The sequence below is a fragment of the Rhinolophus sinicus genome, chromosome 3 (assembly GCF_057876585.1).
Source record: "Rhinolophus sinicus isolate RSI-liver-muscle chromosome 3, RSI-T2T, whole genome shotgun sequence".
NCBI lineage: Eukaryota > Metazoa > Chordata > Mammalia > Chiroptera > Rhinolophidae > Rhinolophus > Rhinolophus sinicus.
The window spans coordinates 94,681,232-94,708,662 of record NC_142503.1 but is presented as its reverse complement, the minus strand read 5'-3'; the positions used below and the strand labels follow the sequence as shown (position 1 = coordinate 94,708,662).

General features: G+C 46.4%; 1 long non-coding RNA gene across 2 annotated transcripts in view; it reads right to left on the bottom strand.

The window, feature by feature from the left end:
- Positions 1-10,732: 10,732 nt before the first annotated feature.
- LOC141570659 (uncharacterized) overlaps positions 10,733-27,431 on the bottom strand; it is a 55,208-nt gene continuing 38,509 nt past the window's right edge. For both annotated transcript variants that reach the window (XR_016020750.1, XR_016020751.1), the window contains exons 4-6: positions 23,877-23,946; positions 23,022-23,629; positions 10,733-10,834 (exon numbers count right to left, since the gene is read on the bottom strand). This is a non-coding gene — a long non-coding RNA (uncharacterized LOC141570659). The remainder of the gene's footprint in view (positions 10,835-23,021; positions 23,630-23,876; positions 23,947-27,431) is intronic.

Sequence of the window (27,431 nt, the reverse complement as noted above, 5' to 3'; positions counted from 1 at the left end):
ACAGTAGCCCAGGAGCTATGGAGATCATTATAATATGAGTTAGCATGTCTCCCAGAGGTAAAAGGTGACAAAGCATAGTGGTTAAAACCACGGCTGGTGGCTGAGTTCAAGTCCCACCTCTGCCACTTAATGGCTGTATGAACTTGGCCGAGTACTTAACCTTTGAGCTCCCCCCTCTATAAGATGAGGTTATAATAGTATCTACCTCTTAGTGTTGTTATGAAGATTAAATGGCTTCATAGAAGTAGAGTGCTTAGAGAATATGTCTAGAACATAGCAAATACTGTGTGAATCTTTGCTATTATCATTATGATTGTTATTAATAGAAAGCATTTTTAATCTAGTGAACTGGTTAAGTGGAGTTTGGTTGAAGGTGCTTTTACTATATGTGACCAAAAAAATGTCTACATTGTCTAGAAATAAATATATAAAAGACAGTGAGACAGTCTTGAATTCAGAGGGAAGATAATTATATCAACAAAGACTGGGAGAGGCCCATCATAATCAAAACATCTAGAAATGGGTGCTCTGATGGGTGACTCTATTAAGAATTGGGGGACTATCCAAATAAGGGCACACAGGTAAAGTGTTCAGCCCACACCAACGCAGTGTGACTTGAGAAATCATGCCATGTTCAAAAATGATTGGAAATGTGTTGGGAGGGAAAGGGAAGCCAGAAAGGTAAATAGGGGTCAGGCCCATTCCCTGGAGGAAATGAGAACAGACATGGGGCACAGCTTCTGGAGCTGCTGTGGTTGCTGGCGGGGAACTCCCAAGGGGTCTCCTTAGCGAGGAGGGGCAGGTCATGGCCATATACCCACTCAGCGTGGAAGTCAGCAAAACTACTCCAATTGGAAACCCAGATAACAGATATGAACCCTACCGTGCGAGAACAGCTCAGGTCTCTGTGCAAGCTGTCCGTCACATCTGGTTGTTAGCACGTTTACAGCAGGATGTAAACTGATGTTCAATTACCCACGGAACTTTATCATTAAAACAGAACTTTAAAATATGCATGTAGAATTTTTAAAAATAGCTTGCACTAACGAAACCAATTTTTAAAAGTCTGAAACATGGCTTCGCCAGGTTTTCAAAACCATCTGTTTTCAAAGCCTACCTTCCTCCTTGTTTACCGCAGTCTGTCTGCTGTTTTAACAACCTCCAGTGGGATTTCACATGCCTCATTATGCAAAATCACTGCTTATGCATTCACTCTGCCACTTGCCTAACTAATCTCAACTCATAACACCTTCCTGAGGAAGATTCCCAGCCTGGAGTTCTCCTACAGGACTGTAGATCAAGAACAGCGGTAGAGAGCGTCGGAGCAAAATTAAACGCATCCTCCAGTGTATTACTGTTATGAGACAGGCTTGATCTGAGACCCTACTTGAGGTAAGAAGCAAAAAAAGCAATAATGATTATAACATAAATTCAAAATCTCTCTATTCAAAAATAAAAAAAATAAAAAAAAGAGGAAGACCTTGCATCAGGCATAAGTTAGACAGTCAAGTTTGATCCCCTTCTTATCCAATGCTCTCCTCCAATAAATCATTTATTCAAACATTTTGAATTTCTTCCTGTGCATAAGGCTTTGGGCTTACCATCCTTTGGTTCAGAATAGTCAGAGCCTAGGTTCAAATCCTAGCACTTCTGTTTCTCGGCTGCATGGCCTCAGCCGGGACACTTAGGACGACTAAGAGCCAATTAATCATCATCTAAATGTTGAACCAGGCAGGTAGGCACCAGGGATAGAACTGGTCATGTTAATTGGCCACCAGAGAAAAGGTTGGATTTCCTGTGGATGGATCAGAGTCTCCAGTTCAATGATGCACCTTCAGGGAACCGACCACTGAACCAGACCCCCCACCAGATGCACCAGGACAAAGTAATGAGCGACGCCTGTGCCAAGTATGCAGGTTCATGGGCTAGGGCAGAGATTCTCAACCCTGGTTGCATGTAAGAGTCACCTGGTAGATGAAAGGCGCCAGCATTTAAGCCCCAGTACATCTCCTACATTCTCGTTCAGTTAGTGCAGAGTGAGGTCTGAGGGCCAGATTTGTTGTTTTCAGTAAACTTTTATATCGAAGAACAGCATGATACAATAAATGACACAAATCTTCAATGGACAGCGCAATAAAAATTTTTAGAAGGTGAACATGCCCGTGGAAGCACTGCCCAAAACAAGATATAGAACATACCAGCACTCCAAAGCTTCCCTCCCGCATTTCCCCGTCCTTGATTCCCCGCTGCAGGTAACCGCTATTCTGACTTCTGTCACCACAAAATCACCTGCTGTCAAACTTTGTAGAAATGAAATCATACCGTATATTTTCTTTTTTTTTTTTTTGGTCTGACTTCTTTTGCTCAGCTTACGTCTATGAAATTCACCAATTCCTTGTGTATAACAATAATCTCTGTGTAGTGTTCTATTCTGTATTTTATAGTTCATCCATGATCCTGATGATGTACTTTTGAGTTGTTTCCACTTTGGGACTATTATGAATCATGTTGCAATGAACATTCCTATACATGTCGCTTAATGTCCATGTAGCTGCATTTTTTTTTTTTTTTTTTGATATGTATCCAGGGCTGGAATTGCTGGACCAAAGCATATATGAGGTTCATCTTGAGTAGAAAATGTCAAACAGTTTTCCAAAGGACTTGAACCAATTACATGCCCACCAGCAGTGTATGACCATCTAGTTACTCCACATCCTCATCAATTTTGCAAACGTTGGTGTATAGTGGTACCACATTTTGGTTTTAATGTGCATTTCCTGATGACTCATGATGTGGGATCCTTTTTCATATGCTTACTGGCATTTGGATATACTCTTTTGTGAGGTGCCTCTTTTGCCCAACTTTGAAATTGTGATGTGTTTCTGTATAGATTTGTAGTTCTTTAAATATTTGTTATAAGACTCCTTTGGAATCTACGCATTGCATATATCTTCTCCCATTCTGTGATTTGCCTTTTCACTTCCTTAATTCACGTCTCCTGACGAACAGAACTTCTGAATTTTAGTGCTCCAATTCATACATCCTTTTCTTTAGGGTAAGTGTTTTTGGGGTCTTCCACACTTTTTGCATAAACCCAAAGCCATAAAGATGCTCCTGTATTACCTTCCATAAGCTATGTGTTTATCCTTTCTTACTTAAGTCTACAATCCAGCTGGAATTGATTAGGGGATATTGTTTGAGGCAGGGGGTCAAGATTCATTTTTTTAAAGAGAGATACCTAATTGCCCCAGTTCTCATAAAGACAAAGCTTCCCCACTGCATAGCGGCTGTCAGTATTTCTTTAAACATTCATGGTGAGAAAGTTGATTTTAATATGCTTCCAGGGTTGAGATTTACTGCTCTAGATCATAGAAAAATAAGAAGTCCTCAAGTGTGAGGAAAAACTGCAAAGATATGTAGACCTCTGATGTGGAAAAACTGTCCACACATTTGAGTGTAGGTTTAGGGAAAATTGACGTTGAGCTGAGATATCTAAACATCCACAAAACAAAGCAGAGCAACATCCAAGAACAACTGAGCTTGGATCCTGTCCCTGACTCTTCCCAGATTCCTCTCAAAGGACCCATGAGAAAATGGTGACCATGGCACCAGCTTCAGGTCCAGGATATGCTCAATGGTGAAGCAGGTGAGCGCCCTTGAACCTCACCCAGGAACAGCGAGGCAGCATTGCTGGAAAAGAAGGGGGTGCATCCCAACCCACAAGTCTTATTTCTCCTGATCATTGATTCTTATGAGCAAAATGAGGCAGGAACCACTCCCCTTTCCCAGGAGAAGAGACTGAAAGATGGGCAGGGTGAGGGACTTGCCCCAAATCACCAGCAACTTGTGTCAGAGCCAGAGCCAGAAGCAGTCACAGGAAAAACAAGTTCCCGAAGGTGTCCATGTCTCCGAGCCTTCAGAATAAGGCCTCCATTCTCAGAGGAACAACTTGGCTTTCCAAGGCTCACTTGGGAGACTTTAGTAATTAATTACTGGTTGCAAACTGGCAAATTGGAGTTAATTATCTGGACAGATCTAATTGCAACTACAACTTTGTTGAAATTAAATAAAACTACCACCACTTTAAAGTGCACAAAGCCTTTTAAAGGCATTACTTAAGAATGTCTGAACATGTCCAGCCAAGACTGAGCTCTCTGGGATGCTGAGAAGAATTGGTCTACAGCACAGCGGTCCTAGGTGTGCCCACCCCTGCACCTCATCCACCTCCCAGCTGTCCTGACATCCCAGGAAGAAAGGAACCAGCTCCTCCTTCCTGCTTCTGTCCCATAGTTTGTCCGATTCAAGTCTAAGGGGGCTGCCATAGCCTGATGGCTTCTTCCCTGCAGCCCGCATTTCTCTCCCCACCTTGAACATAATCTTGTTATGAGCCATGGGCTCTCACTCCAACAGAGCCTTTTCAGGAGGGCACCTATGTCAACAGCCTCAGGAATTCAGCTTCAGGAGGTTACACTGAGTCTGGCTGGTGCCTGGAGGAAGAATAGGAGTTAGCCAGAGAAGGAAATAAAGGCATCCCACAGAGAGGGAAGGGATATGCAATGTGCTGAAGGCAAAACAGAGTCTGGAGCAGAAGAGAAGCTACAACTCATTCAATGTGGCTAGCGGTGAAGGCGCTTCAGGTGCAATGAGGCTGGAGAGGTTGGCAGAGAACAGGGAGAACCTGTAGGCCATCATAAAAAGTGGAGACTTTGCCCCAAAGAACATTCTGGCCATAGGAGTGTATTGAAGCAGGGCAAGATGGAAGGACTTCCCGGTCTTAGAAGACAAAGTTGTGTAACTGAAAAATGCTCTGAATTGGGAATCAGGACACCTAGATTCTTATCCTCATTGGGCCAATGGGCCAGCTGCGTAAGTTCTCTGCTTCTTCATTTCCTCCTCTGTAAATGGGAGCAAACCCTTGTCTAACTTCTTCACAGGGAAACATTGGGGAAATTGACACTTCATGGCTAAGTTGAGAAATCTAAACAGCCACAAAACAAAGCAGAGTTGGACAGCAGTAGCAACACCCAAGGACGACTGAGCTCGGATCCTGTCCCTGACTCTTCCCAGATTCCTCGCAAAGGACCCATGAAAAAAATGGCGACCATGATGCCAGCTCCAGGCCTAGGAGCGGCTCAGTGGTGAAGCACATGAACGCTCTTCAACCTCACCAGAAAGTGTCTCAGACGAGATCACGCGTGTACACTTGGAAGCCTCAAAATACTACCCAGATGTCTAAGCCTTGAAAGTCGCTCGTATTTGAAGACACAGACCACCCCTTCATAGCTGCCTTCCCCACCACACACTCAGGAGTCACCATGGACATAACCTAGAAGCCCACCAACCCCACAGCCCATCCTGGAGCACGAAGGGCACCACGTCATCAGCCCACCTTCCAGTCAGGTGTGGAGTCACCCTGCTGATGTGTTTATCCAGGCAGTGGAGGAGGCTCAAGCCTCCCCATCATTTCCCCCGGCTCCCACCCTCACTAAGTTGGACCCCGTAGGTAACTGGTTTCTGGGTTCCATCTCTGCCTAAAATTCTGATTTACCACTGACATTGTGACCTATTGAACCATGGCCCACCTGTCTGGGCTGCAGCATAATTTCTAGCTGTGTCTGTCCCAGTCCTTGAGAAGATCCTTTGGCCAAGATGGAGCCAGGGCTGACCTCTCCCCAGTGACCAGAGCCCTACAAGGGTCAGTTCAACTTACGTGGTAATGTGTACAAAACTCAGACGGGCAGTGAACCTGAGAGGTAGGGAGGAAGAACCAGTCTGAAGGGCAGGATTCCTCTGTGTGACTTTGAGCAAGACACTTAATGTGTTCATGCTCCCATTTCCTGCCCTTCTGAAAGGTCCTTTTTAGCTTAAAATTCCCTGTTAATATTTTGATGACATTCATGCAGGGAGAACACAGATGTGGGCTGGAGCAGAGAGAATCCCACGGTACCCATCCACCTCTGATCACTCAGCACCAGACGTGTCTTGTGTGGACAGGCAGCTATGGCTCTGCGTCCGCAGGGCTGGCAAAGTCAGGGAGACACACAGCTGACACTCACCTCCCAATGGCCGTACAGCCACCGCCCGCTAACTCTGAGCACCCCAAGTCCAAAACACCAGCACTGTGTGAAAAGAAAGAACTCTAGCCTGGGCTCCAAGACAGCTGGGTTCTGGTCCAGTCCTCCCACGTGGCCTGTGTGATTCTGGGAAATGCTTCCCCTCTGTGAATGTCAGCTTTCTCAATTAAAGACATAGGGATTTGAACTAGATTCAGCTCTGAGACACAATAGCGATGACACTCGTAATGACAGCAGCTGACTCCGAGGCTTAGTCAGTTGCAGATACTGGACACCTTACAGACGTTGTCTTCTTCAGTCTTGTATAACCCATAGAGGTGGGACCTGTGTTTACATAGTTTTAGGATTAGGAAATGGGCACCTGCCAAGTTCCTACAGAAATGGGCTCCCGTGAGCCTTACCCACCACCCCATACTGCCTTAGGACTCGGTTCCAACAGTGCTTTTCTGCTTCAGCCAACCCAGTGTGTGGCTTCCTGTATGCAGAGGACCCACGGTATTAGAACAATGCCAGCTGGAAGTAGGAAGTCATCTTGAAATTCGATAGGCTACAGAGAGAAACCTCAGACAGGGAAGAGGACACCCCCTAGAGAAACTGCTTGTGGTTAGCAAGAAGTAAAGAAAGCTGGATTTCAAGTCCTAGGCAGGCCTTCAAGACTGTGAAAATCACTGGAGTGAGCCAAACCCAGCATCAGAATACAAGACCAAGAAGAGGAAACTCAGCCAAGAGCCGAGAGCTGCCCCCAGCATGTCTGTGAGTCACTGGAGAGGACAGCGCACTTGAGGAGGCCCTGCCTGGCCAGTGGGTCCCTCCTCCCTGCGAACACCAACCAGGCCTGTGCCAGGCACTGTGAATGCACTGGGCAGGGCCCCTGCCTCCAGGGAGCCAACAGCCGGCCCGGAGAAGACAGGCCCGGGCAGACCTGCCCACAGCACAGAGAGAAGAGGCGAAGCTGATCCAATGAGCAAGGGCTGGCGATGCCTCCAGAAATCAGCTCCTCTCGCCAGGGTCAGAAAGGCTACAGAGAGGAAGTGATTTTTGAGCTGATAATAGCACTTGACAAGGTGATAAAGAGCATTTCAAACAGAAAAGAAAGAAGGAACAAAGTTGCAAAGACATGGACATAGGTCCAGGGAAGGGAGGTGGCTGGCGCTGGCAGTGCCCAGGAGAGTAGAGGGCAGGGAGCTCAGAAGGCCCACAAGGCGTCAGCTAATGCCACACATGCAGGAGTGTGTTCTCCCTCAGCTTCAAATGTCCTAAGCAGGCCAGCTGTATTGAGAGCAACCAACCAGACAGCAGAGCGCGGAGTGGAGGATGGATTGGGATGGGAATGGCTCCAGGTGGAGACACCCCTGGCCAGAACAGATGTGGAGAGGAGGCCACGGATCCAGGAGACAACTCAGAGGCCAAGATGTCAGGCCTTATTGGGGGCCACACTGTATTCAGGTGGGGGATCTCGGGGGTTGTATGCCCCAGCCCTGCACTCTGAGGCAGCCATGCTGTGGGTACAGGGTAGCACTGTCATCCTGAAGCCAAAACACAGAGGGAGGCAGCTGCTCACTCAGTTTCTCCCAAGGCTTGTTGCTGCCACTCAAGGCAGCTCAAACTGGCACTTCAACATCTGGCAGCTGGCTGCTCAGCAAGCTGGTTTCTCGACACTGATCTGGCCACACACACATATGCACTCATACAAGCATGCACAGTCACATACACACACATGTGAGCACGCAATGCATGCATATATGCAAGCACATACATGCACGTGTACAGTCACACACTTACCCAGGTCATGCATGCACACACCTGCATACACACACACACACACAGGCAGCTCCTCCATTCCAGGCAGGCTCACCCCCTCCCTCCAGGCCTTTGCCTAACCAGGGCCCTTTCTTCATCCTTCCTGCAAAGACTCTGCCCCGCCTGACTGGCTGCAAGCTCTCTTCTCCAAGAAGTCGGTCCTGAATGCTCCACACTAACCATTCACCATTGGGGCCCCATGACATCTTTCTTCCCAAATCTCTTACAATGCTATTTTAGACAACAATAACAAGGGTTATGAGGGGAGTAAGAATTGGGGGATCCAAGGAAAGAAACTAAGTGCTGGCTGGGCCTGGGGTGGGGAGAGTCTTGGGGGGAGAAGATACTATTCCATTCTATTCGCTGGGGTCTGGACACTAGGCTGATAACAGCAGAGAGAGCAGCCCAGGCCCAGTCCCTTTGCTCAGGGTGCACAGGTGGCCGGAGTGACAGATGACTGAAAGTGGAGTCACAGAGAGACAGGGCCCTGAGGTGGGCAGGGGCCCTTGGGAGCTCTAGGGCAGGGAGGGGTATGAGGCACAGCGCTTTGAGGGCCTCCCTAGGTTCCCAGAACTAAGTCCGAGGCACACCCCAGCCAGAGGCCCAGGCTCAGCCTCCAGCAGCCTAGCCCCAGGCAGCAGGCCCCCAGGCAAGGGTGAGACCACCTCCCTGGCTGGCTGGGAGCTCAGCGAACTGAAGAAGGAGAGACGCATAGGTGCAGCAGTGCCCGCAACTCAGGGAAAAGGTGCTGAGAGCACCAGTGGCCACAGCAGAGGGGTCTGGTGGGTGGAAAGGGAAGGAAGCAGTTAGTATGAGCTGGGCCTGGTGACCCCCTGGGGTCTCCGAGGGAGATAGTAGGGGCAAGTGGAGGGAGCTGAGGTCTATGATTAGCTGGTAGGGCTTGAGGCAGCCAGACTTGCTTTGTTGCTGTCACCGAGACACTCTCCACATGTCTGAAGCCCCAGAATTAATCCATTCTTCCTCTGACAGATCCTGCTGAGTCCCTGGTGTGCCTGCCCCCCACAGCCTCTGCCTCAGAGAACTGACGAGCTCCTTAATGTCAAGAATATCAGAGGGTGTTGCAGAGCCAGGAATAATTTTGCAGGCTGGTTTAATTTGTCCTGATGCTTGCACTCTGAGTCCGCCTAGATGAAAGACACCGGTAACTTGTTTCATCCAGTCTGCCCTATCCTGGGGCAACGGAAACCAGCCCTGGTGGTCCCTGAGCCCCACTGACAGCAGCACCCTGTTGATCAGCCAATTCCCACACCCCAGAGCACCTGCCATTTTCTGGGGATCATTAGACTGTTATGAGGACCGTTTCCTGAGAGGGAGATTAGCACATAGTCTAAGAGCTGAGGGACTCAGAGAGAGAGAAAGCGTCCTCTTTTTCTTGTTGCTCAAAGATGGTCTTGCAGTATAGTGATGGTGAGGAATCAGACAGATTCTTTCATTTCAGCTCTGCCACTTCTTAGCTGTGCAACGTTGGACAGGCTACATAACCTCTCTGAACCTGTTTTTCTTCATCTGGTAAGTGAGGCTAAAAGAAGTAGGGCAGTCAGAATGAAGTGACAATGTGAAGTGCTTAAACCTGTGCCCAAAACGTGGTGGGCGTTCACCAAAATTAGTCCCCTTCATTCTTCATTGCTGCCTCTGACCTCAGGGGTGGTGAGGTGTGAAGGGATAAGCCCAGGCTTTTGAGATACGTTTCCCTGAGTTCAGCTCCAGATCTGCCATGTATCATAAGTCACCCTGACTTTCAGCGCCTCAGCTTCGGCAATGGTAAAATTGGAACAATATTGGAGAAACCAGAGGGCAATGCAAGAACCTAACACTAGGCGTGGAGCCCAGTCATGCTCAGCACTGCACGTCCGCCCCCTTGCTGGGAGGAATACGACAATGGCCGCCAGGGGGCGCTGTTCCCAGGTCAAGAGCGGCAGGGTCCTAAGCCCCAGCATTTATGCCTTCCAAGGGCTGAAGCAGGTCTGACCAGGAGCTTTCTCCATCTTGCACTCAGGGTGACCTAGAAACTTGTTCAACTCCTACCATGAGTGGTTTGGTACAGATCCACTCCCCTCACTTCATGGATTCTAGCGCGACTATGAGCTATTGCTAATGTTGACAATAAAATGATTAAGATGGGGGGTTCCTAATGGGCAGTTTTTAAATGTTTCCACTTAATGGCTACAGAGAAGATCAATCCTTGCAATTTGCAGTCTGTGAAATGTCTTTAACAGCTGCCATTTTCAGAGTACTTCCGCCAGGAACTGTGTGGGGCAGATTGATTGTGAAAGTGGCTGCTCTTTTCAACGTGACGTTGCAACTCCTCCTATCAAAAGGTGGAATCGATTCCCCCACCCCTTGAATGACTTACTGTGGCCAATAGAATGTGGTAGAAGTGATGTGGTGCCAGTTTGAAAAGGTGTGAATGCTTCTGCTGTTCCTTTGGGCCTCTGCCATGTGAATAAGCCCAAGCTAGCCAACTGGTGGCTGAGAGACATCCAATAATTCCAGCTGCCCACTTAGCCAACTGCCAGACATGTAAATGAGGCCATCCGAGAGAGCCAACCCTCAGCCCGTCCATCAGTTCAACACAGACACATGAGCCAGCCCAGCCAAGATCAGCCATGCCTGACCCACACCAGCAGAATGCCTTGTTTTTTGTTTTTTGTTTTTTTGGCTCCTGAGTTTTGTGGTACTTTGTTACATAGTAAGAGCTAACCAACACACTGTGTTAAGTCACTTGATTCCATTATCTCACTTTGTCTTTATAATAATATCAACCCTGTGAGCTAGAAAATTTTATCTCAATTGTACAGTACAGGAAATTAGACTTTAAAAGGCTTTAGCAACTCACCCAGGTTGTTGCATCCAGAAATTGGTAGAGCCATGAGTAAACCTCTGAGCTGCTTGACCAAATAGGCTATGTTCTTTTCACGACAGCCACTTCTCACTTTGCCCTAGGTAAGAATCACAGATAACAGGTTACTTTAAAGGGGGGATTGGCGAGGTCCAAGCCAGGGTGATTGCGCTCAGGATGGGACAAATCCTACTAGGTAGCTACCGTGGCTGGCCCTTGTTAAAAACCCTTTCAGAATTTGGGGGGGCAGGTATTTTTTATCTTTACATGTGACTTCCCGTCAGGAATCTCAGTCCTTTCCGGCAAGTCTAAGAGCTGTAGCTTGGACCTTTTCTTGCTTTTTAGTTATGGTATTGGAGGACAAACAAAGAGACCATGCATAGGGGCAGAAGGGGAGTTTTCAAAAAGAAGTGCTCCTCAGGACCCCTCAACTGCAAGTGTTCATTAATTCATTTATTAAGATATACAGCATGAGAATTCCAGGGAAAAGAACAAGTGCCACTTGCACTATGGAATGGCCAAATTTTCCTTTCAGCCTCTAAGACCCAATAATGAGCACATGCCCTGAATTATTCTCCAAATTAACTGCTTTGTGGGGGGAGAGCAGTATTGGCAACCCCATTATCTGTCAAACGGTACTCAGCTGCACCCATGAGGTTTGGGAGTGACATTCTTGGGCCTAAGTTATAGGGAGGCAGGCTATCTATTGCTGAACATAAAGCCAGAGGGACGGAATGGGCTGCCTCACAAGGTGGTGAGCCCACCAGCACCAGGGGTATGCAAGCTGAGCCTGAGTCCGACTGGAGGGATTGCTATTTTCCATAAGACGCTGGGAGCTAGATGAAATGACCACTCCGTCCCCTTCCAATTGTGAGATTCTGTTTCATGACTTGTAACAGGTGAGCCCTTTATCCACAGAGAATTATTTCCTTGACTATCTCATTAGAGTATCTGCGGGCATGTGGTCTTCGAACATCTTCAGCGGCCACAGCAGCATGCGGGTATCAGACACTATAGATGACTTGCCAGCAGGATGCTGAGTTCAATGAATCATTAAAATTGAAAGCATTTTCCCACTTGGTTTAAAATTTCCAGCTTTGATCGCTCAAATTGGGGGCCTAGCAGGAGGCGTTTCAAAAGCAAATTGTGACTGATGATGTTATTTTGGCCTCAGTCGGGTTGGGACTTTGGGTGACCATGAGGCATCAGGCAAGAAACCTCTTCTGACACGTTACAAAATGTTTAGATTAATCAAATTTTAAGGCTGGCTCCTGCATGGGGAGGATGGCGCTTGTGGGAGTGGCTGGAACATTTTACAATATCTGGGTTTATCGCAGAGGGCGATGCATTTGCTTTTTCAACAGTTACAAACATTGAGTCAGACAAGTGTTGCATTGCTATGTTTAATTGGTAAAAAATACTCTAATTAGATTTTTAATAGATGTCTTCTGACAGCAGACACACAAAAAATGATTGATTTTTCTCATGAAATCTTTGGAGGGGAAAATCTCTTGCTTTCAAATTTGTTTAGAAGCCATTTCTCTGAAGCCCCTTCAGTTAACATTTGGGCTGTAGCAAGCCTCTCATGCGCAGAGTATGTTTCAAATATTAATGGGGGTCTAAATCTGTGTTCTTTCTCAGCTCAACCTTATGCACTCAAAATTCATGAGTATATATTGATTTAGGCAGCCTTCCCAGGACCCTTATACCACTGGGCTCTTTTGTTCAATGTTAATATGCCCCAACTTATCAATTATTCACTTGCTAAGTGAAAGCAATATAAATCTAGCAATCTGAGCAAAAAAAGAACTGCTCTTTCCTTTCGACAATGGCAGCATTGCCTGGTGACTTAGCCAACCGAACGTTTGATTTAGTGGTAACAATGCCTGTGGGTCCCACTGTGTTTTCTTCTCTTTTGTTGGAGGTGCACATATAATAAAACCAAAATTAAATATTCACCCTCTGAAACAGGTTTTCACATCATACTTTGAGAAGAAAGAACAATAAGATCAGCGTCAACGGTTTAATACAAGGGAACGTTGGGCTCATCCTAAGATGGAGGTCTCTTTCCTGCATTGTTTGTTTTAGTCCATCTCTGCTCCCCTGTGATGGCTGTGACCTTGGGCCATGTTGATGACAGTAATCACAGCTGCAGTTCATGTAGAACCTACCTCTGGCTGCCAACAACCCTGCAAGGCAGGTGGTGGTACATTGTGCCGATGAAGAAACTGAGACGCAAAGAGGAAAAATTGCTGGCTGAAGATCACAACCCAGAAAATGGTGGAGTAAGAATTTGAACCCAGTTTGACTTACTCAGAGTGCATGCATGTAATTACCTTGGTATGCTACCCTTCAGCCTAATCAAGGTCACATAGCTGGTTGGGATCCAGACCAAGGGCTGACATACTCCAAAAGCCCCTACTCAACCTGCTTCTAGCATCGATATTCCAAAGATGCCTCTGAAACTCACCCATGTTCTCAATTAACAAAGCAACAGTCAGTAATACTAAGATATTTTTCAGTTTTATGTATAAAATGGGATAGTAATGTACACTTCATATAATAGTTACCAGGATTAAAGCAGATAATAGTGTTTATATTAAGTACCAAATGTACCTTAGACCCTCCATGAAAACTGGTTTTTATCCCCCTTTTCCCTTGACTCCTTTCTTGACCCTGGTAGGAAAGAGAATGTAGATATGTTGGAATATTTGCAGCATAACTTAGAACTACAAAAGGTTTCTGGTTAATTAACTCTGTTAATCAGATAATTCAATTAACCACAATACTCCCATTAGCCCTGAGCAATTGATTAACGGAAGTTTTATTGTACACAAAGCATTACCGAGTGTCATCCAGTAACACTATTTATTTAAGAAATGGAGGGAACAAAGGAATTTAATGTAAGAAGTGGCAGAACCAGGCTCCTTCTCAGCCATCTCTACCCCTTCCCTGTCCTGGGTGCTTCTTTCAATCCATTTGCTACACACTGTGGCCAAGCACATCAAAGCTCCTGCCCACCCAGGACTGGCTCCAGTGGAATCTTCATCCCACTGGCTCCACCCTTCTCTTCTCATGCTGCTGGGCAATGCAGTGGGGCGGACTCTATGTCTAATTTAATGCGTCAGGGTTCTTTAGAGAAATAGAACCGATAGGCTATAGAGTTATATTGAAAGAGATGTATTATAAGGGATTGGCTCACACAGTTAGGGAAGCTGAGAAGTCCCACCATCACCATCTGTAGGTTGGAGGCCCAGGAAAGCCTGTGGTGTGCTTCCAGTCCAAATCTGAAGGCCTGAGAACCAGGGGAGCCAGTGATGTAAGTCCCAGTCTGAGTCTGAAGGCCTGACAACAAGGAGCGCTGATGTCTGAGGCTGGGAGGAGCTAGATGTCGCAGCTCCAGCAGAGAGCAAATTCTCCCTTCGTCTGCCCTTCTTTTCTGTCCAGGCATCAACAGATTGGATGATGCCCACCCACAGTGAGGAGGGTGATCTTCTTTACTCAGTCCACAAATTCCAATACTAATCTCTTCCTGAAACACCCTCATAGACGCACCCAAAAATAACGCTTACCAGCTCTGTGGGCATCCCCTAGCCCAGTCAAGTTGAGACATAAAATTAACTTCCCCCTCTTTATCTTCTTAATTTACTACCTAACCATGGCTCTTCCACATTTTTACCCTCCTAAAAACTCCTCTCTTAAGAGACATCTTGAGGGGGTGCTGATTGGCTCAGTTGGTTAGAGCGCAGTGCTCATAACACCAAGGTCACCAGTTCAATTCCCACATGGGCCAGTGAGCTGCGCCCTCCACAACTAGAGTGAAAAAAAACAATGACTTGACTTGGAGCTAATGGATCCTGGAAAAACACTCTGTCCCCCAGTATTCCCCAATAAAAAAATAAAAATAAAAATAAAAATAAAAAAAAAAGAGAGACCTCTTGGGAAGGGATGATACATCCAACATAAAGAGTCGTATCCCCTATCGCTGGCTCATCACTCATCCCAGTTTGCCCAGAATACTCTTGAATTACACCTATGTCCCTTTGGAGCAAGCAACTCCTTCTTAAAGGCAAATCATGTCAGGTTTTCTGCATTTCCCTTTCAACTACATTATCAGACTGGCTAATGGGAGAAATGCTGCAGCAAAGTGGATTGGAGGAAGTTCATTGGACAACGGCTCTCGTAATTTTATTGTTAATGAGTTGGGCAAGAAGTTTTCCTGGGACTGGCCATAAAGCTTATAATCATTTCCTGTTTGCATCATTAAAATTTGCATCAACATTTGTGAATGCCATGAGGAGGAGAGATCCAGAATGACGTCAATAGACTGGAATAAGAAAAGTCTGCAGAGACTGGGAATAAAAATAAATCATAACATGATGATACTGAGAAGGAATAAATGTTACCTCATGCCTCCAAGTCCTTAGCCAGGCATCACAAATGCAGAGTGGCTATGGCCTAGCTCAGGAACAACGTGTGTCAGAAAGTCCTGTAAAGATGGTAGCAGCCTGGGACTGCCCAGGCATCTGTGTCACCAAGCAAGGAGACCCTCCCTGAAGAGAAAGATCACCTGGAGGAAGCAGGAAGATGGAGACAAGATCGAGGGCCTGATGCAGCGGGAGGCAGAGCCCCGCTATGCCCGGAGCAGACACACTTCCAGGCCAGTTCAGTAAGCCAATATATTTCTTTCTTTTTTTTCTCAAACTATTATGAGTGAGTCTATGAAAAACTTGCCACCAGGAGAAGCCTGAGTAAAATAATAGTTAACGTTTATTGAGAGTTTCTTTGTGCCAGGCACGGTGTTACGTGCCCTGCAGGGCCATCCTGTGTAATCACACAGCACACGCTGCCATAGGTGCTGGGCACACTCATGCAGCAGAAGATACAACAGAGGCACACAGAGGGTAAGGGGCTTCTCCAGCGGTTCACCCTGGAAAATGACTGGTTTCAAACCCAGGTCCTAGAGCTCCACAGTTGGTCCCCAAACCAGCAGCAGTGGCACTCTGGAACTCGTTAGAAACGCAAACCATTGGGCCCCACCCAGACCTGATGACTCAGACACCTTAGGGGTGGGCCCCGAATCTGTTTTAACAGCACTACCAGGTGTCTGTGGTGTGCGCAGGTGTGAGAACCCAGCTCCCAGAGTCCCTGAACCACTCTGCTTCACCTGGAATGCAGGTTGTGACAGCCCCACGCTGGCAGCACTGAGGGGCATTTGGAGTCACTGCTTTGACCACACCAAATTTTAAGCACAATTCACCTGGGGCGACAAAGTGAGCACAGGCATTGAAGGTTTGGGAAACAATGTCATAAAACTGAGAGTCCAGAGCCACCAGATGAGAATGAGCACCACCCCAGTCCGGGAGACCCAGGCCCCCACTGCAGCTGCTAGAACTCGCGTGCTTCATGACGTTCTGCCCTCTGCCCCTTAGCTGACCTCATGGGTCTTTCTTAACCGTGGCTGCATATTGGAATCCCCTGGGGCACTTAAAAAGGGCTGCTGCTCTGGCACTACTCACAGAGATTTGGAGTGACTGGTCTGGGGTGTGTTCTGGTCACCAGCATTTGTCAAAGCTCTCTATGTTGTTCTAATGCACAGCCAATCTTGAGAACCACTGGCCTGGCCAAGGGATATTTCCAGCCTTTTCTTCAACACCATTCTCATGGCCAGATGAATGGGACTCCCCCTTTCACGGCTGCTGGAGGAGCACCTTCTCTGTGCAGACGCTCTTCTCCACTGGGGGGTTCCCGCCAGCCCTATCTTCTCTGCAGAGTTGGGCTGCATGTGGAGGCCTTGCAGTGGAGGAGAGTGGGCTTTCCACCAACTGCACTCACCACCATTAGTTTCAGGAGCTAAGACCCTGGTTCATAAACCCCGGGAAGGAAGGCAGGCAGCGGCTCCACCCACAGGGTGTACCCAAATCTCATTGGAACAAGCTCCCCAGGTGCTGGGCTGAGAATCACTGGTAGTGTTAAAGAACATCTACTTAAAGTCAGACGTCCTGGGTTCAAATCCCAGCTCTGTCACCTCCCATCTGATAAGCCTGGGCAGCCGAATCTTCCCATCCTCAGTTCTTCATCTATTGCTGCACAACAAGTTACCACACACTTCATGGCTTAAGACAACACCCATTGATTGGCTCACCATTCTGTCAGTCAAGTATCCAGGTCCAGTGTGACTGGCCTCTTTGCTCAGGGTCAAAATGAAGAGGTCAGCACTGCAATCTCATCCGGAGCTCAGGGTCCACTTTCCAGCTCATTCATGTTGTTTTGGCAAATTCACTCCTTGCCACTTTAAGACTGAGGTCCCCGTCTTTCCGCCCAGCTCCCAAACAAGGATCACTGTCAGCTACTAGAGTTGGCACTCACATTCTTGCCGTGTGCCCCTCGGTCCTCAAAGCCAGCGGGGAAATTTCCTCACCCTGGCTCCCTCTCACACTCTGTATTTCTGAATTCCTCTGTCTCTGACCTCCAGACCCAGATTTATTTTTATTTTCTTTTTATTGTCCGGTAATTAGGTCAGCCCCACTGTGATAACCTCCATTTCGTAAAGTCTGCTGTGTCAGATGACATATCTAACCCTGGGGATGAAATCCATCATATTCAGTGTTGGGATTATGCAGGGTGTGAACACCAGGGAGATGGATCTTGGGGCCATCTTAGAACTCTGCCTACACCAGGGAATAATAGCACTTAGCTTGCAGGATTGCCGTGAGAACTAAGATAAGGCCTGCTAAGCCTTGAGCACGGCGCCAATCACACAGCAAGCATTCCATACATGAGATGTTGCTTTTCTTGGCAGACTTCTGAGTCCATGTCCCGATCACTAGAATTCCTTTTCACAGACAGCCTTTGCTGGGCTCTCCACCTGAAATCCACCCTCTCCCCACATCAGAGCTCAGCCCATTCTGCCATGTTCCCATGGCATGGATGCCCAGGAAGCATGAGTTGATTGGACACCCAACTTAGGAGCATATGAAGAGGTTTCTGCTGGGATGCCAGGGCAGCAATCCAGCTGCTCTCCTCTGAAACCAGCACAACGTGCAGTGTGAGAGTTGTGGTGATACATCAGTATTTCCCCCTGATGCTTTCAGAAGCACAATACGAGTACTGGAGCTGTCAGTGTTAATAACACACTACAATCCTGTCCAAAAAAAAAAAAAAAAAGCAGCTTCTAAAGGCAGATAAAGAGAATCTAATTGAAAACATCATATGCAATCTTCTCTAAGTAGCAACTACAGCATCAATATTTAGTAACAAAATTCTGTTTTGTTTTATACCCCTACTCCTAAATTATTTACAGGAAAACATCAAAATGCCTGCTAGTTCCTACTTAATGAGGTTTTCTTTATAAACCCTGGACTGTGAAATAAGGGGCCTAAAATGGTATTTCTTGCTTTGCAGCCAACTCTCAAAGTGACCTCAGGCAGATCTCTTTCTCTCTCTGGACCTCAGGTTCGTCATCCATGGGTGGGGCAATAGTGATAAATGATCCCTGAGGTTACTTTAAGCTCTAGAATCACAGGAAATAATTCCCGAATACTCCTGTCTACACTCTTCTCACTAAGTAATCATAGGGCCTGCATCTCACAGCAGAGCGTGCAATCATCCTATGACAATGTCTCTTCAGGTGCATGATGCCTCTCCAGGTGTGAGATATCTCCCCAAGTGTCCATGTCTCCCCAGGTATGTGATGTCTCTTCAGGTGTGTGATGTCTTTCCAGGTATGTGATGCCTCCCCAGGTGAACTTTGAGGTCCTGGAGGCCTCAGGCTGTTGTATACTTCATTCATTTTCTCCTTGGATATTCACTGTGTGCTGACTCTGGGTCACATATTGTTCTAGGCCCAGTGGATACAGTGATAAATAAGACACCATCCAATAAAATCAGGTTGTAATGTGGCTGCAGTGAAGCTTTGGATGTACTGGGCACAGGGCTCAGGGAGAAGACACAGAAGGAGGAGGAGATAATACTGGCTCTTGAGGGGGGGTGGGAAGGCGGCAAATACACAGAGCAGGAGAGGAAATTCTGGGGTGTTGGTATCTGGAAGTTGCAAAATATTGGAGATGAATGAAGGATAGCTCTTGAGGGACCTAGGAGGATGGGAGATGATGGAGAGGCAGGCAAGAGCCAGGGCTGAGAGGCTTCGTGTAACAAGCTGAGGATCTGAGGTTGAGCCTTGCAGACATTGGGGAACACTTGTGAGGACTTAAATGTTAGTCAGCCAGTATTCACGCATTGCATGACTGTAGAGAACATCTTTCACATCATGTCCTAGGTTAGTGATGCCCCCACAACTCCACTGCACATGTGAACAGGGCCCCTAGAGTCAGGGAGCTCAGCAGCTCTGCAGACAGCAGTGACAAGTGTGACCTGGAGGGGACAAGACTGAAACAGAGAGATGTCAGGGGGCTGTTGCCATGGCCTACGAGAGAGCAAATGAATTCAGTACCAAAGCAATAGCGCAGGCTCCTTCGTTCACAACTCAGAGCACCAAGGTCCAGGCTAGACCCAGTAATAATACTTGACTGGAGTATTCAAGTGGGTTAAAAGCAAAGCAACCATACACCAAGTCGTGCCGGCAGCAGTAAAGGGGCTGGATAAGAGATGAGAATGGTGCCTGCTCGCCTCTTCTCTGCAGACAGTGTGAACGCCGTGTGGACAGGTAGCGCATTCATTAGGAACACAAATGGCCTCTAGTAATTCTGAGAGCTATGTCAGTCACAAGCGACACTCATGCCAGGCATCTCCCCAGTGAACGTCCTAACCAGATAAGTCTAGATGCAGGGTAGAGTGTGACCACCTGTACAGCTTTGTGGGACTGCAGATGGGGGCACCGCACCCAGTCTCCAGCAGAACATCAGAGCTCCCTGACGGCTCCTCGCTCAGGCCTCAGCCGATGAGCTGACAGCCACATCTGCACTCGTCCCAGATTGAAGCCTCTCCTCCTGGTGTCTCACCAGCCAGCATGAGACCTGATGTTCTGCACCCCAACACCGAAGGGGCTCTCACTGGACACCAGACGCTCTCTCTCATCGTTCTTTCTTAAGACTCCGTTCACCTTGCCTAACCCTGTCGCTTGCAAACATGTGTGACTCTCTTGTGTGGAACTGCTCTCCCTAGACTATTGGAAACTATTCTCTGGCCAGAGCCTTGGTTAACGCCCATGGAAAACCAAGTCAGTAGGACTAGATCCGTGGCTTTATCCTAATAAAATCTGGTATTGTGGAAAGACACCAACGTGTGTGAGACTGCTGCTTCGATAGTCACGTCCTGCTCACGACACCATGTGCCCTCTGAAGGGTTTTCTGAGCGGATTTGGAAGTTCTCACGGGGCCTGCAGCCCTGGAGCCCCCAGGACTGAAGACCAGAACTCCCTCGTTCCAGAGCACGTCCCTCTTCCTCTTCACTGGCGGCACCAGGGGCCACACGCAGGGAGCTGGGAGGAAGCAAGGGAACCTGCAGATGCAGCACGGGGGGAAGCCTGCCAGCCCCCGGGGTGGAAGATGGCCTCCTACTGGAGTCGCTGAGCCCCACCTGCAGCCCCTCTCACCCTGAAAGCCCTTGGTTTGGATGGAGGAAGCCTCAAAGCCAAAGGCCTGGACTGAACCATAAATCAGAACCAGGTGTCCTTTGAAGTTCATTCACTCTCAAAGTAGGTAAATCAAGAGGAGTGTGAGGGCCTGGAAGGATAGTGTGACAACATTACAAAAGAAAGAACTCTCAAACACATGGCATCATGCCCACTTTCCATTATGACCTGGCACTACACAGTAATTAAAAGGACGCCCACGAGACGAGGCAGATGACCATAAAGCCCCGACCCGACTCTCCTGGTAATTATGGCATCAAATTAAGAAGGCCTCTGAGCCAACATCTCAGCTTCTATGATGCGGTGACAGACCTGTTGACCCTACTGGAGGGAGAAAGGACAGGACCGTGGAAAGTGTCTCACTACCATCCCAGGGGTTCACTTCTCCCTCCTCCACATTTCCTTTGAATTATCAGGGGCAGGCAATTCTCTCTGATGTGTCAGTATAGGTTCAGTTTCTTATCTTCATGTATTTGTCATTTGTAATATGGAATGTGTCCTGTCCTGGGTGGCTTCCTCCACCTTCATGGGTATATTTAGATCTCCAAAGTCTGTGAATGCAAATTGAGGCCACATTTCCATTAATGCCCAAATAATAATGACGTGGAGGCCTACCTGCCCATGCAGCTACTAGGGGTCCCTCATGTGTGTTTTTGAGAAACCGGGGTGTTATCCATGACACTTAGAGGGGGTCTGTTCCTGTTCCTATACTGAATGTCTGCATCAGCCCTCCTCACTTCTGGCCCTTCTGAGGAAGTCATCCTTGAGAGGGCCCCATGGTGCCAGGGCTGGCCCCCCCAAAGAATAGGATCCAGAAGAAGGAATGCACCAACAACCATGAGCCTCACTTTGTCATGTGGATCCTGGAGCAGCATGGCTCACCCAGAGCCTCACACAGTTCCTCAGGAAAACTGGCCTCAGCTTCTGGATAGAGCCTCTATCATCCCACAAGTAGAGCCTCTATCATCCCATGGATTGAGCCTCTCCCATCCCCTTCCATCCTAAACACACAACTAGAAGCTGCCTTTGTTATCAAGCCAAAGGTCCGGCTACTTGACACATGAAAGCCAAAACTGGTGAGGCGACGCTGGTAGAAAAAAAAGCAGGTTTATTATGATCCAGCAATCCCACTCCTAGGTATCTATCCAGAGAAATCCAAAACTCCAATTCAAAAATCTTTATGCACTCCTATGTTTATTGCAGCACTATATACAATAGCCAAGACCTGGAAACAACCGAAATGCCCATCAGTAGATGACTGGATTAAGAAACTGTGGTACATTTATACAATGGAGTATTACGCAGCCATAAAGAAGAAAGAAATCTTACCATTTGCAACAACATGGATGGACCTAGAGAACATTATGTTAAGTGAAATAAGTCAGAAAGAGAAAGACAAATACCATATGATCTCACTTATATGCGGAATCTAAAGAAAAGAATAAGTGAATGAACTAATCAGAAACAGTTTTGGAAACATGGAGGAAAAACAGAGGGTTGCTAGAGGGGCGGGGGGGTGGGGATAAGGGGAAGGTGAGAGGTTTTGGGAACGTACAGAGGGATAGTGGATAGGGGGAGGGGGGTTCACACAGTGTGAGGGATATAAATGATAAATGTCTAAGTTTTGCTTTGTCTTGTGCACCTGAAACTAATTAAATAAAAAAAATAAATAAAATAAATAAAATAAATGAGGTAATATATGTAAAAAAAAAAAAAAATGTAGTTACTCCTAGGAGCAATAGCACCAATTAGCTCTCACCTGTGGAGGGAGAATTGGTCTAGAAGAGAACCTATGGGCAAGGGGAGCTTCAAAGAAGAGACTGAATACCTGTAACTGTGCTGTGTAGTATGGAGGCAGAAAGCTCCAGAATCCCCTAACAATCCAGAATATACTATTAAAAACTGGCTATTAAAACAAACAAACAAAAAAAAAAAGCAGGTTTATTCCAAAATGCCTGCATTAAGGGAACACAGTGGACTCCCTGTTACAAAGACTGTCTTGCCACTCTTAATACAACCAAAAGTTTTTATAGGCATACAAGGAGGGGCAGAACAAAGGAAAGGAGAAGTTGACCAGCCAGCTCCAGGAAAAAGTGCTTCCCAGAGTCTGGTCTGCCTCAGGGTCAGGAGCAGACGGAGCCCATTCAGAAGCAAAAACCTCTTCCAAGTTACCGGGCCAGGCGCGCACTCAGCCAGCCCGTTGAAACTGGTGAGTGTGCACAGTAAATGCATAGCAAACAGAACCATTACGCTTTGGTGGGAAGGCAGCAAAGAAAAGAAAAAAAAAAGCTTTCAAAATGTCCCAAGCCAATCCATACTGTCAAATTGAATTACATCAAAGATTTAAATCTCAAAATAGAAGGTATAGGGTCACGGTTACACCATGTCTTTTTAGAAGTAAGCAATTTTATCTGAGCATAAATGTAGCTTAAACCTTACTCACAAATGCAACGGTTCTCTAAAGGACAAAAATCTGCAGCATTACCCCTGTGCCTATGGTACAGACAAAGCTTTTCAGATCAAACAGAGCAGTTTAGTTCCAGGAAGCCACACTGTTTCAAGCATCTCCATTTCCAAAGAGGGTTTGAGCTGTATGTGAGTATATTCCTAACCTAAAGCTGCACATTGATGGTTTCCATTGAGCAAAGGATCACCTGGAGACAAAAGATTATTCCAGAAAACCAAAAATACTTACAATCTGGCGTTTTACTGAAAATGGTTGTGGCTCCTTATCCTTGTTCTAAGTGACCATCAGAGTTCCTTCTATTCCACGACTCTAGTCACGTCCGTCTTCTCATTTAGTCTTCAAACTCCTCGGGACAGCAGAATTTCTGTTGAGAGTTGAAACTGAGCTTTTATCACTACTTCAGTAAGGGGGTGGGGGTAGCAGAGAACCCTGTGATTTGCCTTTGGGATGAACCCAATGAGCAGAAAGAGCAAAGCATCTTGTGTATCAAGACTGGGCCTCCTTGGGGACAATCAGACAATCAAGTATGATTCTCAAATAATGAGGGAAGAAACAGCTTTGGATTTTAAAATGAAAAACCAGAGGCTGCTCTCTGGGTGTGCCCTTTCCTCCAAAGAAAATGTGTGCACACAAACCTTTACATTTTGAAAATCTAGGTGGCCCAGCAGAGGCAATCAAACTATTGTGTTTGATAAAGAACCCGAGATAAGCCTCTTTGTGTTCAAGAGACTCTGAGAAAGAAAAGTGGTTGGCAGGGGGAGGAGATGGTTCTAGGTCTTGTTAAGCTGGCAGATCCTGCATGTATCATCTGTCACTGTCCAAGGAAGAGCTGGGACCTAAATTTAGAGAAGAAAATAGTAAGTTAAGTAGCATCCTGCTAATGCCAAGAACAGAAGTCTGACAGAAAGGCCTAACCCAATACCATGCTCACAGACAGGGCTTGTGGGGGTGGGCACCCAAGCTTCCATCAGGATTCCTTTAGAAGGAGGTGCTGCTGCCCCATAAACTCCCTGGCCACCACCTGAGTCAGCATTTCAGCCAGTGCACGGTGGCAGTTCTGTGTACCAATTTCCCTGGATGTACCTTGAGTTGGTTGCTGGGCCTCAAGCTCTGTACTGTTGGGATGTTCTAGAACATGCTGGTAAACACTGAGCTGGAAGACAGGAATGGACACCACTGTTACACGAACATGACATAGCAAGCCTTTTCACTACATGTCCCATCACTGGTTTACAGCTGGACCTACTGCTACCCACTTCCTTTGCTCCAGCCACACTTAGCTACCCTCTGTTCCCAGACAACCCATGCTCTTCCAAGTCTGCACTTCCCTCTGCTCGAAAGGTCCTTTCTCCTCTCCATTAAGTGAAATTACATTCATCCCCCGAGACCCAGTTTAGATGTCACCTCCTCTGTGATATGTCCCAGACAAACTGAGTTTAGCTAGGAGGGCATCAGTTAGAACCTATTCATTTCCAGAAGGGAAGGTGGTGGGAGATACAGGAGGCAGGACAGGGATGGAAGTGTGTGCCGGGTTCGGCAGAAGAGGATGAAACAGGGCACGGTTGCCATCATAAGCTCCTCCAAAGAATCTTTTCAAGTATTCTAGAGAAATTGCCAAACGAACACTTTGCTAACTCTCTGTCCCTGGTAGATTCAGCAGCCATGACCTCAAATGCACTTAAATCATGGTGGGCAAAGCACTTCAACACTTTCAGTCTTCCCACACGTCCACACTTGAGCAGAACAAGCTGCTCTCCCACCCCCTCGCTAAAGGGATCACTCCACGTCAGGCCCAGTGTGAGCCCCCCATTCCAACCGGCTCCATACCGCAACCTTTCTCATTCTCTCACTGCCTGGTTACTGTTCATCTCACTTTGAACTTCAAGCCATATGCAGCCTTTGTACCTTGACTTGTCTTTCAGCTATAGTTTTGCTTTTTAGGGTTGCTTTTTTTTTTTTTTCCTCTCTTCTTTGGCTCAAAATGCATGTGGGTAGCTTTTTCCCCCTTTTTTTCTTTATTGAGGTAAAATGTACATAACATACATTTTACCATTTTAATCATTTCTAAAGGGTACCAGCAGCACCAGGTACATCTGGAGCATGTGTAACCATCATCACTATCTAGCTCCAGAAAGTTTTTATCACGTCAAATGGAAACCTTGTGTCCCGTAAGTAGTCACTAACAATTACCCCCATCCTCCATCCCACCCCAGCCCACGGCAACCACTCATCTGCTTTCTGTCTCTGTGGATCAATATTTTATATTGATGGAATCATACACTGTGTGATCCTGTGCAACTGGTTCTTTCACCTACATAATACTTTCAGTGTTCATCCATGCTGTACTTCATTCTTTTTAGGGGTGAATAATACTTTATTGTATGGACATACCACCTTTGTTTATCCATTCATTGGTGGACATTTCATTCATTTCATTCATTGATTATTCATTCATTGATGGACATTTGTGTTGTTTCTATCTTTTAGCTATTAGAATACTGCCACTATGAACATTCATGTACAGGTTTTTGTTTGAACACCTATTTTCAATTCTCTTAGGTATATATCTAGAAGCATAATTGCTGGGTCACATGGCAATTTAGTGTTTAACTTATTGAGGAAACACCAAACTGTTTTTGTGGATAACTTAAAAGTAACACCATTACTACTCAATCCATTCCAGAAGATCTTTCTTCTATATGCTGGCTTAGGGGTAGTACCTGGAACTTGGAGAAAACTCAGACTTGCCCTGATTTATTATAGAATGTCTTGGGTTTCCTCCAATCTTCATACCTTTGGATAGAAAGTGCCAGATCAGTATACGGCTCCAGGTTCTTTATAGCAGAGGCAGAGAGGGCTGGAAGGTTGCACAGGCTTTTGCAAGTCGGGCCTAGCAGGGCATGCTTGATTTTCTCCTGAATTGTATTTGGCCAAAACTCAGTCACTTCATCTCAAACTGCCCTCAAAGAAGGAGGGAAAGTGTTCTCTTCCTGAATATTGGGGAAGAGTCAAGTGAATCAAGGCTTGGAAAAGATAGCCATGTTTCTGGAAAAGGCCTGAGGTCCTTACTGGCATGAGCCATGGAGGGTTATGGAAAAGCAGCTCTGGGGCCTGAAAGAAGGGTCAGGAGAATGGATATGGGTGGACAACAGGGTGACAGAGTGAATGGCAGTAACTCCTAATGACCGGGCACCAGGATTCGCACGGTGCCCCAGAGCACGTCTTCTGAGACATGTCCAAGTCCAGGGTGGCGTCACAGGGCTTCAAAGCTGGAAAGAGCCAGAAACGTCATCTTATGCCATCTTGCCATTTTATAAAAGAAGAAACTGAGTCCAAGAATGGGGAAGTGACTTGCCCACATCAAAGTCCCGGCAACACAAGTCACTGGCCAGCCATCTTGCAGAATTACATTTCTCCCAAGAACAAGCCACTGCAGTTCTCCCAAAAAGGGACCTCCAAATATGGAGCAGGAGCTACTTCAGGCCACTTCTGAAACTGAAACACTCCAGGTGCCTCAGGGATACACATCAAGACCAATTACTCTCTTATCATCCCCCGAAGGCCAGGCAGCATTTGACAGTCCACGCTGTCCTGGGAGACCACGCTCCCACGTCCACGGGTTTCTCTCACTCTTCTTGCCCCCATTCACTTCAATCATGTTGAAAGCCTCTCGGACAGCACTCCAACTATTCCACATGCTAAAGGCATCAAGTTCAGGAAAAACTAACTTGACAGGTTAAAATAAAAACAAGACAATGAAATGACTGCCAAAGTCCTGTGAATATTTTAAAGCAGTTCAATAATGCAGAATATTATTGTTAATAAAAAGAGGCCATTGCATATGATTGTTACAATAATGACAAAACCAACTATCATCATTGAGTCATGTTGTATAAATACCAACAGAGACAAGAAGCGCTTGATTCCAGAGTGTGCCTGACTTGCCAATTTCAAATCCCTTAAACTTCTCATTAGGTGTGATTTTTAGTTGATCAATCTTTCATCTCAGACAGTAACCTTTAATGGAGTTAATTAATGGAACATTTTTAAAGTCCCCTTGTAATTTTTTTGATTACAGTTATAAAATACACCATGATAACCTTTCCTGCTTTTGTAATTACTGGTTTGTGAAATTCCAATTATTCCCTTTTTATGAACAATCACCTTTAAAGAAAGTTTCTCTGGTCATTGTTATGTAGCTTTTGGTTTGAGAACAGAAATTATAAACCACCACAGCCCACTATTACGGGCCATAAAATCCATGTCTCATAATGTTCTGTGTAATTACGGACTGCCTTAAATTACTCATCTCTCCATTGTCAGCCTGCATTGTGATTATCTGTTTATATGTCTGGTTCCTCCACTAGATTCTGAAATGTTCAAGGACGGGCACCTGCAAGATGTAATTCATCTCTGAACCCCTCAGGTTGAACGCAGGATCTGCCCCACTCAAGATTCTTATTTCTTGAGTAGATGGGTGGCTGGATAGGAATCAGAGATACCATTTGGAGTGCTTCATTTATTTTGTTCAATCAAAAACCACTTCCTCCTTCAAGCATTTTTTTTCAAATATAATACTGGTTTGTTTGATTTTGAGTTCTTTCAACCCAATCTGAAGGAAATGATCCTAAATGTTAA